Source organism: Phyllobates terribilis, unplaced genomic scaffold (assembly GCF_046119375.1).
Source record: "Phyllobates terribilis strain yellow unplaced genomic scaffold, ASM4611937v1 Scaffold_7__3_contigs__length_470593459, whole genome shotgun sequence".
In the NCBI taxonomy this organism is placed as follows: domain Eukaryota; kingdom Metazoa; phylum Chordata; class Amphibia; order Anura; family Dendrobatidae; genus Phyllobates; species Phyllobates terribilis.
In genome coordinates, this window is record NW_027362767.1 from 178,945,803 (window position 1) to 178,961,831 (window position 16,029).

General features: G+C 48.6%; 2 long non-coding RNA genes across 3 annotated transcripts in view; one reads left to right on the top strand and one right to left on the bottom strand.

The window, feature by feature from the left end:
* Positions 1 to 16,029, bottom strand: part of LOC141153046 (uncharacterized) — a 66,995-nt gene that overhangs the window by 44,456 nt on the left and 6,510 nt on the right. The window lies entirely within an intron of this gene.
* The window catches only part of LOC141153047 (uncharacterized), a 110,496-nt gene that overhangs the window by 15,859 nt on the left and 78,608 nt on the right, over positions 1 to 16,029 (top strand). Inside the window, exon 1 of one of the 2 annotated variants that reach the window (XR_012247224.1) lies at positions 8,336 to 9,641. The exons of the other annotated variant lie outside the window; for it this stretch is intronic. This is a non-coding gene — a long non-coding RNA (uncharacterized lncRNA). Of the gene's footprint in view, positions 1 to 8,335; positions 9,642 to 16,029 lie in introns of those variants that run through there. 2 annotated transcript variants of the gene reach the window in all.

Consider the following 16,029-nt stretch of genomic DNA (forward strand, 5'->3'; position numbering starts at 1 on the left):
AAGACTATGGGGCTGCATTATACTATATGTACTCTATGAGGTGGCATTATACTCTATGGGGCTGCATTATACTCTATCAGGCGGCATTATACTCTATGGGGCTGCGCTATACTATATCGAGGACTATGGGGAGTTCATTATAATATATGTACTATATGGAGGCTGCATTATACTATATAGGGGATGCATTATACTATGTGTACTGTATGGGGGCTGCATTATATTGTATGGAGGGCTATGGAGAATGTATTATACTATATGAAGGACTATGGGGTGCACTATACTATGGGGAGCGCATTGTACTATATGGCGAATTATGGGGTGTAGTATACTATAGGAAGTGCATTGTACTATATGGAGGACTATGGGGGGTGCATTATACAATATGGAGGACTATGGGGTGTGGATTATACTATATGGAGGACTATGAAGGGTGCATTATACTATATGGAGGACTATGGGTGGCATTATACTATATTGAGGACTATGAGGAGTGTATTATACTATATGGAGGACTATGGGGTGCATTATACTGTATGGAGGACTATGGGGAGGGTATTATACTATATGGAGGACTATGGGGTACACTATACTATATGGAGGACTATGGGGTGTGCATTGCCCTATGTGGAGGACTATGGGGTGCATTATACTATATGGAGGACTATGGGGTGCATTATACTAAACAAAATGAGCAAAATGCTGCCTATACATTGAGTGATTGGATGGTTTATGCCGAAACATAAATCATTGTTCTCAGCGGCACATCGCCCAGTGAAAACTGAAGATATGCTGCTGATAACATGATATGTATGGGCAGGGCCGGCTCCAGGTTTTTCTGGGCCCCGGGCGAAAGAGTCGCAGTGGGCCCCTTTAACACATACCATGATTCATGATGCACAGATACCGCAGAGAAATATATATATATAGCACAATGCCAAAGATCTCCCTTCTTACATTAAATGAGCAATATCTATTGTAAATTCTACAATAGCTCAGAAAAAGGCGAATTCTCTCAACACACAGTGCAGACCAGACAGTATAGTCCTCCATACAATAATATGGGCCCCATATATTGCTCCATGCAGAATACTGGTCCCCATATAATGCTCCATACAGGATACTGCCCCATATAACACTCCATACTGGACACTGGTCCCCATATAACGCTCCATACAGGATACTGGTCCCCATATAACGCTCCATACAGGATACTGGTCCCCATTTAACACTCCATACAGGATACTGGTCCCCATATAACGCTCCATACAGGATACTGGTCCCCATTTAACACTCCATAAAGGATACTGGTCCCCATATAACGCTCCATACAGGATACTGGTCCCCATATAACGCTCCATACAGGATACTGGTCCCCATATAATGCTCCATACAGGATACTGGCCCCCATATAACGCTCCATAGAGGATACTGTCCCCCATATAATGCTCCATACAGGATACTGGCCCCCACATAATGCTCCATGCAGGATGTCACCCCCCTTATAATGCCCCATGCAGGATGTCACCCCCCCATATAATGCCCCATGCAGGAGGTCACTCCCCCATATAATGACCCATGCAGGATGTCACCTCTCCCCGCAATATAATGCCCCATGCAGGAGGTCACTCCCCCCATATAATGCCCCATGCAGGATGTCACCTCTCCCCCCATATAGTGCCCCATGCAGGATGTCACCTCTCCCCCATATAATGCCCCAAGCAGGATGTCACCCTTCCTCTCCATATAATGCCTCATGCAGGATGTCACCTCTCCCCCCATATAATTCCCCATTCAGGATGTCACCTCTCCCCCCATATAATTCCCCATGCAGGATGTCACCTCTACCCCCATATAATGCCCCACGCAGGATGTCACCTCTCCCACCCCTCCATATAATGCCCCATGCAGGATGTCACTCCCCCATATAATGCCCCATGCAGGATGTCACCTCCCCCCCCTTATAATGCCCCATGCAGGATGTCACCTCTCCTCCCCATATAATGCCCCATGCAGGATGTCACCCCCCATATAATGCCCCATGCAGGATGTCACCCCTCCCCCCATATAATGCCCCATGCAGGATGCCACCTCTCCCCCCCATATAATGCCCCATGCAGGATGTCACCTCTCTCACCCCTCCATATAATGCCCCATGCAGGATGTCACTCCCCCCATATAATGCCCCATGCAGGATGTCACCTCTCCCCATATAATGACCCATGCAGGATGTCACCTCTCCCCGCAATATAATGCCCCATGCAGGAGGTCACTCCCCCCATATAATGCCCCATGCAGGATGTCACCTCTCCCCCCATATAGTGCCCCATGCAGGATGTCACCTCTCCCCCATATAATGCCCCAAGCAGGATGTCACCCTTCCTCCCCATATAATGCCTCATGCAAGATGTCACCTCTCCCCCCATATAATTCCCCATTCAGGATGTCACCTCTCCCCCCATATAATTCCCCATGCAGGATGTCACCTCTACCCCCATATAATGCCCCATGCAGGATGTCACCTCTCCCACCCCTCCATATAATGCCCCATGCAGGATGTCACTCCCCCATATAATGCCCCATGCAGGATGTCACCTCCCCCCCTTATAATGCCCCATGCAGGATGTCACCTCTCCTCCCCATATAATGCCCCATGCAGGATGTCACCCCCCATATAATGCCCCATGCAGGATGTCACCCCTCCCCCCATATAATGCCCCATGCAGGATGCCACCTCTCCCCCCCATATAATGCCCCATGCAGGATGTCACCTCTCTCACCCCTCCATATAATGCCCCATGCAGGATGTCACTCCCCCCATATAATGCCCCTTGCAGGATGTCACCTCTCCCCCCATATAATGCCCCATGCAGGATGTCACCTCTCCCACCCCCCATATAATGCCCCATGCAGGATGTCACCTCTCCCTCCCACATAATGCCCCATGCAGGATGTCACCTCTCCCTCCCATATAATGCCCCATGCAGGATGTCACCTCTCCCTCCCATATAATGCCCCATGCAGGATGTCACTCCCCCCATATAATGCCCCATGCAGGATGTCACCTCACCCCCCATATAATGCCCCATGCAGGATGCCACCTCTCCCCCCATATAATGCCCCATGCAGGATGTCACCTCTCCCACCCCTCCATATAATGCCCCATGCAGGATGTCACTCCCCCCATATAATGCCCCATGCAGGATGTCACCTCTCCCCCCATATAATGCCCCATGCAGGATGTCACCTCACCCCCCATATAATGCCCCATGCAGGATGTCACCTCACCCCCCATATAATGCCCCATGCAGGACGCCACCTCTCCCCCCCATATAATGCCCCATGCAGGATGTCACCTCTCCCACCCCCCCATATAATGCCCCATGCAGGATGCCACCTCTCCCCCCCATATAATGCCCCATGCAGGATGTCATCTCTCCGACCCCTCCATATAATGCCCCATGCAGGATGTCACTCCCCCCATATAATGCCCCATGTAGGATGTCACCTCTCCCCCCATATAATGCCCCATGCAGGATGTCACCTCTCCCACCCCCCATATAATTCCCCATGCAGGATGTCACCTCTCCCTCCCACATAATGCCCCATGCAGGATGTCACCTCTCCCTCCCATATAATGCCCCATGCAGGATGTCACTTCTCCCTCCCATATAATGCCCCATGCAGGATGTCACTCCCCCCATATAATGCCCCATGCAGGATGTCACCTCACCCCCCATATAATGCCCCATGCAGGATGCCACCTCTCCCCCCATATAATGCCCCATGCAGGATGTCACCTCTCCCCCCATATAATGCCCCATGCAGGATGTCACCTCACCCCCCATATAATGCCCCATGCAGGATGTCACCTCACCCCCCATATAATGCCCCATGCAGGATGTCACCTCTCCCTCCCATATAATTCCCCATGCAGGATGTCACCTCTCCCCCCCATATAATTCCCCATGCAGGATGTCACCTCTCCCCCCATATAATTCCCCTTGCAGGATGTCACCTCTCCCTCCCATATAATTCCCCATGCAGGATGTCACCTCTCCCCCCCATATAATTCCCCATGCAGGATGTCACCTCTCCCCCCATATAATGCCCCATGCAGGATGTCACCTCTCCCTCCCATATAATTCCCCATGCAGGATGTCACCTCTCCCCCAATATAATTCCCCATGCAGGATGTCACCTCTCCCTCCCATATAATGCCCCATGCAGGATGTCACCTCTCACTCCCATATAATTCCCCATGCAGGATGTCACCTCTCCCCCCCATATAATTCCCCATGCAGGATGTCACCTCTCCCCCCCATATAATGCCCCATGCAGGATGTCACCTCTCCCTCCCATATAATTCCCCATGCAGGATGTCACCTCTCCCCCCCATATAATTCCCCATGCAGGATGTCACCTCTCCCCCCCATATAATGCCCCATGCAGGATGTCACCTCTCCCTCCCATATAATTCCCCATGCAGGATGTCACCTCTCCCCCCCATATAATTCCCCATGCAGGATGTCACCTCTCCCTCCCATATAATGCCCCATGCAGGATGTCACCTCTCACTCCCATATAATTCCCCATGCAGGATGTCACCTCTCCCCCCCATATAATTCCCCATGCAGGATGTCACCTCTCCCCCCCATATAATGCCCCATGCAGGATGTCACCTCTCCCTCCCATATAATTCCCCATGCAGGATGTCACCTCTCCCCCCCATATAATTCCCCATGCAGGATGTCACCTCTCCCCCCCATATAATGCCCCATGCAGGATGTCACCTCTCCCTCCCATATAATTCCCCATGCAGGATGTCACCTCTCCCCCCCATATAATTCCCCATGCAGGATGTCACCTCTCCCCCCCATATAATGCCCCATGTAGGATGTCACTTGTCCCCCTCCCATATAACTCCCATGCCTCCATACATATATATAAAAAAAAATCAAATACTCATCTCACTTCTCACCTGCAGCCGCTGCTCCGGACTCCTCACCCGCATCGGCGTCTTCCCGCTTTGCACCACCTGTGACGGCTCAGGAGAGAGCGCGGTGGAAAGACGTCACCGCGCCCTCCCATAGCGCGACGGAGTGCCCGACGGTGAGTGGGCCCCCAGCCTGCTCAGGGCCCCGACACTTGCCCGGGTGCGCCGGGTGCTGACGCCGGCCCTGTGTATGGGGACAGTTTTATCTACTCGTGATCGTTCTGTGCCCACCTATCATTCTTGCTCAGGTGGTGTAAAGAGATGAAGAAACATGCGTCAAACGACTTCAGTATTGTTGATCACGCTCGTTTAATGGCCTGAACTCAACGCATGTAAATTCAACCAAAATGTTTCTGTGTGGTGTAATATATTAGCATTTGGGGCCCCACTTTAATCTTGCCCAGGGCCCCACTTTGTCTAAAACTGTTCCTGCTTGCCACATATTACTTCTGCTCTTCATGAACAATCTCCTGTCAGCAATGATCATCACATTGACCTTCATTAAGACAGTACTGATAAAATTATACATTTTCTGACTTTTGCTGACGTCCCAGTAAACTGCTTGAATCTGGTAATTCAAGTAATCACATGACTGAGACAAAAATGTACAAAGTAAGGAGAACATAATTCATGCAAAACACTAAAAGGCTGAATGAGAGATATTTCTAGAAGAGAAAACCTCATGCTGCAAGCCATGCAGAAATAATGTCCAGGGGTGAGCGCGCTGATATGTTGCACAAGTATTGGTACATCTGCCTCTGAGCTCCATGTTACAGAAAACCATGACTGAAACTAAACCGACACTATCAAAGTCTATGGGGTCCATCTTCATACAGGATAACTAATGTATTTACACAGTCACTGCACCAACAAAATAGAGAGTGCAGCTCTGGAGTATAATACAGGATGTAACTCAGGATCTAAAATGTAATGTATTGTGACAAAGTCACTGGTAAAGTACTGGAGGGTAGATATGTATCACTGAGGTTATCAGCTTCAGTGATATGAACCTAGAAAAATGCTCCAGCACATTAAGTGCTGAGTGGGGTTAATCAGATATTTTTAGGGCTAGGTTAATTGAACAGCTGTATAGCGGGTGGGAGGCTGTTCACCATATCTCCACCCAGCCTGGAGTCCAGAGGATAAATACACAGCCTTCTGGCTCATTGATTGTGGGGCGTGTCTGGAGTTGGGAGTTCCAGAGCTGTGTTTGAGTATAATTAAAGAAGAACCTTTTGCTTATGTTTTGTTCCCTGAGCGAACGGATCCCTGCTGCAACACGGACTGTGCCATACTTTATGTTTTTGTTTTCCCATTAGGTCAGAAAAGCCGTGTTTGTTTTGCCAGTGACGCGCCCCCTGGGCCATATTCTTTTAGGGGGAATATCCGGAGCCGGATCAGATGGGGGTTGTAGTCTTCCGAGTGGCTGTGACCCGGTCCGTGCCCAGGGTGTCAAACTCAGTTGTATGTGGCAGTCCTACAGATGTTATTAAGTTCTTTATTGTCGACTACGCCACCCGTTGTATTGCGGTCACTATGGCCGCCGCTGCAGCAGGGTCCGCTGAGGCTGATGGTGTAGGTGCAGCTTGTGATGGTATAACCCCCAACGGGTGGGGTATAGCCTCAGGGGGATCAGGTGCAGAGGATGGGAGTTGTGGTGATGCAGTGTAGACGGCAATCAGAGACAGAGTCGGGTTATGCAGTTTAGGATGTTTACTCACTGCTGATGTTCTGGTCACTCCAGCTTCGAGTGACCTCCCGAGCCGTGCTGCGTCCACCAGGTTCTGGATCCAGCCAACTCCCAAATAAGTCCGGAGCGTGACCCTGAGCTCTCCTTCAGTCCTTTCTCTGGCCGTCCCCACTATTGATCCACCCAGGTCCAGCTCCCTCGGGCCTTCTGTTGGGACACCCTTGGCCTTGAGTTCCCTGACCCTCCTCGTGGTATGCCTTCGTGGTGGATGTGGTGGGTGACCGTGGCAAACGCTGCCCACGGTCTCCGGTCTCTGGCTGGGGAATGTTTTTACCCCCACCAGCTTGGGTTCCGGTACCCTGGTGCCGACTCTTCACCCGGGGATTTAGTTTGGGGTCTTAGAGTCCTTTTCTTCTGTGCCTCTGAGTCTCTCTCTCTCTCCTCTCTCACTCTGGGTCTCTCTTCTCCTCTGCTCCTGACTTTCTCTCTGCAACTGACCCTGTTCTTAGTTGGTGCCCACCTTATATACACCCTCTATGTGTGAGCTCAGGTGACCAGCACCCAATGAGCTCCTATCTTTACTCAGGCTGCTCCCCCTATCTGCCCCTACACTACTTGGGATGTACCACCCCCCTCCCACTCCAGCCAGGAACAGACTCGGTCGTACCTGCACATTTCTAAGTGGGAGTACCGTCGGTCTGCTCCTCGGAAATGGGATGTGTGTAGTGCATGCAGCCTACCGAGCTCAGATCCACACTCCTTCCTTACCCGGGAGTGGAATATCACACCTCTGGATTGAGGTGCAATACCCCTGTAGCAGCCGAATCCTCAGGGTGCTACACCAGCGCTGCTCTGTTTTATGCAGTACCTTTAATAAACCAGTGGAAGATTTAAAGAGGCAGCATTCCTGTGTCTGCCTCCATGTGCAGCCGAGTGAGTCGATCTACCACAGTTTGTGGGAGAATGCGGGCAAGATCCCCAGGAAGCTAGTGTGACGGCTGTGGACAAACTGCATGTCCTGAGTAAAGGCGGCTATAGGGATGGAACAGCGGTCAGACAAAACTGGAGGAGCTGATCAAGCACCTGATCTTAAGCCAGCAGCAGCTCCAGCAGCAGCACCGAGAACAGCAGCAGCTCCAGCAGCACTGAGAGCAGCAGCAAGTACAGCAGCACTGAGAGCAGCAGCAGCTCCAGCAGCAGCAGCTCCAGCAGCAGCACCGAGAACAGCAGCAGCTTCAGCAGCACTGAGAGCAGCAGCAAGTACAGCAGCACTGAGAGCAGCAGCAGCTCCAGCAGCAGCAGCTCCAGCAGCAGCACCGAGAACAGCAGCAGCTTCAGCAGCACTGAGAGCAGCAGCAAGTACAGCAGCACTGAGAGCAGCAGCAGCTCCAGCAGCAGCAGCTCCAGCAGCAGCACCGAGAACAGCAGCAGCTTCAGCAGCACTGAGAGCAGCAGCAAGTACAGCAGCACTGAGAGCAGCAGCAGCTCCAGCAGCAGCAGCAGCTCCAGCAGCAGCACCGAGAACAGCAGCAGCTTCAGCAGCACTGAGAGCAGCAGCAAGTACAGCGGTACTGAGAGCAGCAGCAGCTCCAGCAGCAGCAGCTCCAGCAGCAGCACCGAGAACAGCAGCAGCTTCAGCAGCACTGATGCAGCAAATCCAACAGCAGCAACGGCAGATGGAACTTTTAGCAGGTTATGTCCGCAGCAGAGAAACCACCCCTCCCCCAAGTTCAGGAAGGCAGTAAGATGAGCTATGCAAAAGATGACCCCAGGTGATGATGTTGAGGTATTTTTGAGTGTGTTCGAATGGGTAGCAGAGCGGAAGAAACTGCCGCCGGAGCAGTGGGCGGAGATACTGGCCTCTTATTTAACTGGTGAACCCCAAAAGACTTATTATACCTGTTCCCACGGGATGCACAGGAGTATGCCAAATTAAAAACTGAGATATTGGCAGTCTCAGGAGTGACTTTTGTCTGTTAGAGCTCAAAGGCCCACCACTGGGCGTATTGCGGTGAAAAACCCCCTCGAAAATGTTCGACCTACTATATCTGATACAGAAGTGGTTGCAGCCGGAGTCCTCCAACCCAGCCCAGGTGGTTTAGCGAATTGTTATGGACAGATTCATTCACTCCCTTCCTAGGCCGGTGCAGACCTGGGTTGCCCAGGGAGACCCCAGGAATGCGGAAGACCTGGTTGCCCTAGTGGAAAAGTACCAGGAGGTCGAGAATTCCTTAAGGAAATGAGGCATTGTTGCATGCCGTACTGGGGTACCCAGAAGGAGCTTGACTCTCAAAAGGGTAGTTGAATCACAATGGGGGAGGGGAGGAGAATGTGAGGTCCCAAGGAGTCGTTCAGAGGTTGCCAAAGACCACTGCTAAGGACTTAATTTGTTGAAGATGTCACAGTCCAGGACCCATAGCTGTCCATCGTCCTATGTCCACAGAACTGATGGACTGCAGCATAGGAAGGCACTGTTCATATTATGCCTACCCAGCTTGCAGTGTGGACCATCAGCCCGGAGAGGGGCTACAAGCATGTCCCATGACAATAAATAGAGTACTGGTGTCGGAATTCTTGGTCTCGGGAGTTTGGTGACCCTGGTAAGGGCCACACTCCCCCACCCATTGATCCCCGTAAAAAAAAAGGGGGAGTCCGCAGTATTCACAGGGAAGCCAAGGATTACCCCGTTGCTAGTGTGTCTATAAAACAAACTGTGGCATTGAGTCCCATGAAGTCGAAGTAGTTGAAGACCTGCTACACCCAGTAATAAAAGGGCACGACTTTAGTTTGTTCTGGGACTTGTGGCGAAAGGCGGGGGCGGCAAATTACTCAGATAGGAGCCGGTTCAACCATGAAGTATTCCCAGTGCAGTCGGAGGTGGATGAGTTCCCTCTGTGTGTTCTTGCAGGAGAAGAGGACGAGACGGTGACCCATGAGGCTGAGATTCCTGCATTGGTGGGTTCTGGGGGGAATTTGGGGACTTCTCAAATGGAGGACCTTACGTTAAATGGGGCATGGAACAATGTGACTGTGATAAATGGGGTTGCCCAAGAGCCGGGGGCTGACACCAGGTTTCCTTATTTCCCAGTAAATGAGGATCTGCTATATCGAGTCAGTAAACTGAGAGGGGAAGTATTAGAGCAGCTGTTAGTACTGGGACCCTATAGGCGTAGGGTACTAGACCTGGCCCATTCTCATGTCCTGGGTGTGCATCTGGGCGTAGACAAAACGCAGGAGCAGATATTTCAAAGGTTCTACTGGTCTACTGGCCCGAGTATCACCGAGAATTAATTATTGCTGGTCCTGTCCTACCTGTCAGCTAACTGCTCCTGTCTCCCACTTCCGCAGTCCCCTGGTGCCATTACCCATTATAGAGGTCCCATTTGACCAGATTGCCATGTACCTTGTCGGGCAACTAGTTAAGTCAGCCAGAGGGCACCAATATATCCTGGTAGTCATGGACTATGCAACACGGTACCTGGAGGCGGTACCACTAAGAAACTCCTCCGCCAGGAGCTAGTTCATATTTTCTCCGACGGGTCTGCCAAAAGAAATGCTGATGGACCAAGGAACGCCGTTTATGTCCAATGTAATAAGAGAGTTATGTAAGGCTCTCCAGATTACACAACTCAGGACGTCAGTGTACTATCTGCAGACGGACAGCTTGGTGGAAAGGTTGAATAAAACCTTGAAGTCCATGCTTAAGAAGGTCGTGAAATCTGGTTGGAAAGAGGAGTCTATCATAAACATAAATCTATTTGCAAATTCGAAAAGATATGGAGTCCTTGGTTGGATACTCCAGGGTTGCTCACAAATCTTCTAATTAGAGATAGAATATTAGCAATGCGATCCCTTTGTTAGTCACTTTTTTTTTATCTTCTTCCCCCCTTCTACGAATTTTATACTCCATTATTCTAGAACTGCTCTGAAAATGGTTCTCTCTGGAATGTTGGAATTTGGGTTTAGGGTGGGTAAGGGAATTGAAGTCGAGATACTTTGTTCATGTTTATACTATGGAATTACTATGTCATTTATGTTATTTGAAAGATGGAAAATTTGTATTTTAAGTTTTTCATTAAAAATTATTTGATTAAAAAAAAAAAAAGAAGGTCATGGAGAAGGATGGCCTAGACTGGGATTGCCTACTCCCGTACCTGCTGTTCTCTATTAGGGAAGTGCCACAGGCTTCTATGTGGTTCTCGCCGTTCGAGTTGTTATATGGACGGCACCCTCGGGGACTTCTGGATATTGAAAAGGAGACCTGGGAAGCAGAGGTTACACCCCACCAAAGTATCATTGAGCATGTGGCCCAGATGCAGGATAGGATCGCAAGGGTGATGCTAATCATGAAGGAGAGCCTCCTTCAAGCACAAAAGGCCCAGGCAAGGGTCTACAATCGGTTAGCGAGGCTGAGACAGTTTAGCCCTATAGACCGAGTGTGGTGTTGATCACCATGGTTGAAAGTAAATTTCTGGCCATGAGGCAGGGGCCATACGAGGTGGTCGAAAAACTGAATGACGTCAACTACAAGGTCCACCAGCCAGGGAGAAAAAAGCCGTACCAAGTGTAACACATCAACGTGCTTAAATCATGGCGAGACGGTGAATAGGTGGAAGCTACGTGCCTGGGGGCTAATTCTGAAGCCAAAGTTGAGGATGTCACAGTGGCAGAGACACTGTCACTGGCCCAGAAACAAGAGTGGAGAGAACTGCTTGAGCAGTACTGGGATCTGTTTTCGGAGTTGCCAGGATTTACGCAGGTTGTTGAAAAGGAAATCCTGATGGAACCAAAGGTGCTGGTCAACCAAAAGCTGTAAAGAATTCCCAAAGTTCTCCGCAAGGTGATTTTGAAGGAGGTGAGAATAATGTTGAGCCTGGGCGTCATCAAGGAGTCAAAGAGCAGCTGGTCCAGCCCTATTGCCGCCGTGCCGAAGCCTGATGGAGAGTGGTGTTTCTGCAACAACTACAGGAAACTAAATAAGGTGTCTAAATTTGACGCCTATCCGATGCCACAAATCGATGAACTCATAGAGTGACTAGGGTCAGCCAGATATATCACCACCCTTGACCTAACGAAAGGTTGCTGGCAAATACTCCTCTCCCAAAGTACCAAGGAGAAGACGGCCTTTTCTACACCTGACAGTTGCTTCCACTATATCAGAATGCTGTTCAGGCTGCAAGGAGCCCAAGCTACCTTCCAGAAGGCCATGGACCGAATCCTAGCCCCTCACAAAAAGTACGCTGCAGCTTACCTCAATGATATTGTGATTTTCAGCCCGGGTGGGAGAAGTCATCTGCAGAAGGTCCAGGCCGTATTAGATGTGCTAAGGAAGGCAGGGTTTACCATAAACCCAAAGAAGTGTGCCATTGGAAAAAGGAGGCAAAATACTTGGGCTACATCGTTGGAAGAGGCAAAATAAAGTCACAAGTGAATAAGGTGGAGGCTATCCAAAACTGGTCACAGCCAGTGTCCAAGAAACAGGTTCGGGCATTTCTGGGAATTATGGGATACTATCAGTGATTTATCCCAAATTTCGCCAAGATAGCCGCACCACTGACCGACCTTCTTAAGGGCATGAAGACATCGATGGCCAAATGGTCTTCTGAAGCAGGGATGGTGTTCCAAGAGTTGAAGCTCGCCGTGTGAGCAGCCGGTCTTGATCGCAGCTGACTTAAGTAAGGAATTTGTGGTCCAGATGGATGCCTCAGAGGTCGGGTTGGGAGCCGTGTTGTCCCAGGAAGCAAACGGGGAGGAACATCTAGTCCTGAATTTAAGTAGGAAACGCTCCTCTTGTGAGAAAAACTATGCCATTACATAAAAAAAATGCTTGACCATCAAATGGGCAATTGACACCCTGAGGTACTACCTGTTAAGTCGAACGTTCAGGCTTGTGTCAGATCATGCGCCCCTGAGATGGATGATGAAAAATAAGGGGAAGAATTCCCGGGTGACTCGTTGGTTTCTAGGGCTACAGGACTTCAACTTTCATGTGGAGCACAGGCTTGGGAAGCTCCACGATAATGCCAATACCCTGTCTAGACTTCCCTGTTTGATGACTGAAGGTGTCAAAAACCACAGCTTTGGGCAGAGGGGGAAATATGTGACAAAGTCACTGGCAAAGTACTGGAGGGGAGATGGGTATCACTAAAGTTATTAGCTTCAGTGATATGAACCTAGAAAAATGCTAAAGCACACTATTTTGCAGAAAGGGTTAATCGGCCATGTTTAGGGCTAGGTTGATTGAACAGCTGTAGAGTGGGTGGGAGGCTGTTCACCATATCTCCACCCAGCGTGGAGTCCAGAGGATAAATACACAGCCTTGTGGCTCATTGATTGTGGGGCGTGTCTGGAGTTGGGAGCTCCAGTGCCATTTCTGAGTATAAGGAAAGTTGAACCTTTTGTTTATGTTTTGTTCCCTGTGCGAATGGATCCCTGCAGCAACACGGACTGTGCCATACATTAATTTTTTGTTTTCCCGTTAGGCCTGAAAGGCCGTGTTTGCTTTTCTAATGCTGCACTGGTTTATGCAGTATTTTTAATAAACCACTGGAAGATTTAGAGACAGCATTCCTGTGTCTACCTCCATGTGCAGCCGAGTGAGCCGATCTATGACAGTATGTACACAGTGACTGCACCAGCAGAATAGTGAGTGCAGCTCTGGAGTATAATACAGGCTGTAACTCAGGATCAGCACAGGATCAGTAATGTAATGTATGAACACAGTGACTGCACCAGTAGAATAGTGAGTGCAGCTCTGGAGTATAATACAGGATGTAACTCAGGATCAGTACAGGATCAGTAATGTAATGTATGTACACAGTGACTGCACCAGCAGAATAGTGAGTGCAGCTCTGGAGTATAATACAGAATGTAACTCAGGATCAGTACAGGATCAGTAATGTAATGTATGTACACAGTGACTGCACCAGCAGAATAGTGAGTGCAGCTCTATAGTATAATACAGGATGTAACTCAGGATCAGTAATATAATGTATGTACACAGTGACTGCACCAGCAGAATAGTGAGTGCAGCTCTGGAGTATAATACAGGATGTAACTCAGGATCAGTACAGGATCAGTAATGTAATGTATGTACACAGTGACTGCACCAGTAGAATAGTGAGTGCAGCTCTGGAGTATAATACAGAATGTAAATCAGGATCAGTACAGGATCAGTAATGTAATGTATGTACACAGTGACTGCACCAGTAGAATAGTGCGTGCAGCTCTGGAGTATAATACAGGATGTAACTCAGGATCAGTAATATAATGTATGTACACAGTGACTGCACCAGCAGAATAGTGAGTGCAGCTCTGGAGTATAATACAGGATGTAACTCAGAATCAGTGCAGGATCAGTAAGGTAATGTATGTACACAGTGACTGCACCAGCAGAATAGTGAGTGCAGCTCTGGAGTATAATACAGGATGTAATTCAGGATCAGTAATGTAATGTATGTACACAGTGACTGCACCAGCAGAATAGTGAGTGCAGCTCTGGAGTATAATACAGGATGTAATTCAGGATCAGTACAGGATCAGTAATGTAATGTATGCACACAGTGACTGCACCAGCAGAATAGTGAGTGCTGCTCTGGAGTATAATACAGGAGGTAACTCAGGATCAGTAATGTAATGTATGTACACAGTGAGTGCACCAGCAGGATAGTGAGCGCAGCTCTGGAGTATAATACAGAATGTAACTCAGGATCAGCACAGGAAAAGTAATGTAATGTATGCACACAGTGACTGCACCAGTAGAATAGTGAGTGCAGCTCTGGAGTATAATACAGGCTGTAACTCAGGATCAGTACAGGATCAGTAATGTAATGTACACAGTGCCTGCACCAGTAGAATAGTGAGTGCTGCTCTGGAGTATAATACAGGATGTAACTCAAGATCAGTACAGGATCAGTAATGTATGTACACAGTGCCTGCACCAGTAGAATAGTGAGTGCAGCTCTGGAGTATAACACAGGATGTAACTCAGGATCAGTAATGTAATGTATGTACACAGGGACTGCACCAGCAGAATAGTGAGTGCAGCTCTGGAGTATAATACAGGATATAACTCAGGATCAGTACAGGATCAGTAATGTAATGTATGTACACAGTGACTGCACCAGCAGAATAGTGAGTGCAGCTCTGGAGTATAATACAGGAGGTAACTCAGGATCAGTAATATAATGTATGTACACAGTGACTGCACCAGCAGAATAGTGAGTGCAGCTCTGGAGTATAATACAGGATGTAACTTAGGATCAGTAATGTAATGTATGTACGCAGTGACTGCACCAGCAGAATAGTGAGTGCAGCTCTGGAGTATAATACAGGATGTAACTCAGGATCAGTACAGGATCAGTAATGTAATATATGTACACAGTGACTGCACCAGCAGAATAGTGAGTGCAGCTCTGGAGTATAATACAGGATGTAACTCAGGATCAGTACAGGATCAGTAATATAATATATGTAAACAATGACTGCACCAGCAGAATAGTGAGTGCAGCTCTGGGGTATAATACAGGATGTAACTCAGGATCAGTAATGTAATGTATGTACACAGGGACTGCACCAGCAGAATAGTGAGTGCAGCTCTGGAGTATAATACAGGAGGTAACTCAGGATCAGTACAGGATCAGTAATATAATGTATGTACACAGTGACTGCACCAGCAGAATAGTGAGTGCAGCTCTGGAGTATAATACAGGATATAACTTAGGATCAGTAATGTAATGTATGTACACAGTGACTGCACCAGCAGAATAGTGAGTGCAGCTCTGGAGTATAATACAGGATGTAACTCAGGATCAGTACAGGATCAGTAATGTAATGTATGTACACAGTGACTGCACCAGCAGAATAGTGAGTGCAGCTCTGGGGTATATTACAGGATGTAATTCAGGATCAGTAATGTAATGTATGTACACAGGGACAGCACCAGCAGAATAGTGAGTGCAGCTCTGGAGTATAATACAGGATGTAACTCAGGATCAGTACAGGATCAGTAATGTAATGTGTGTACACAGTGACTGCACCAGCAGAATGATGAGTGCAGCTCTGGAGTATAATACAGGATGTAACTTAGGATCAGTAATGTAATGTATGTACACAGTGACTGCACCAGCAGAATAGTGAGTGCAGCTCTGGAGTATAATACAGGATGTAACTCAGGATCAGTACAGGATCAGTAATATAATGTATGTACACAGTGACTGCACCAGCAGAATAGTGAGTGCAGCTCTGGAGTATAATACAGGATGTAACTCAGGATCAGTACAGGATCAGTAATGTAATGTATTTACACAGTGGCTGCACCAGCAGAATAGTGAGTGCAGCTCTG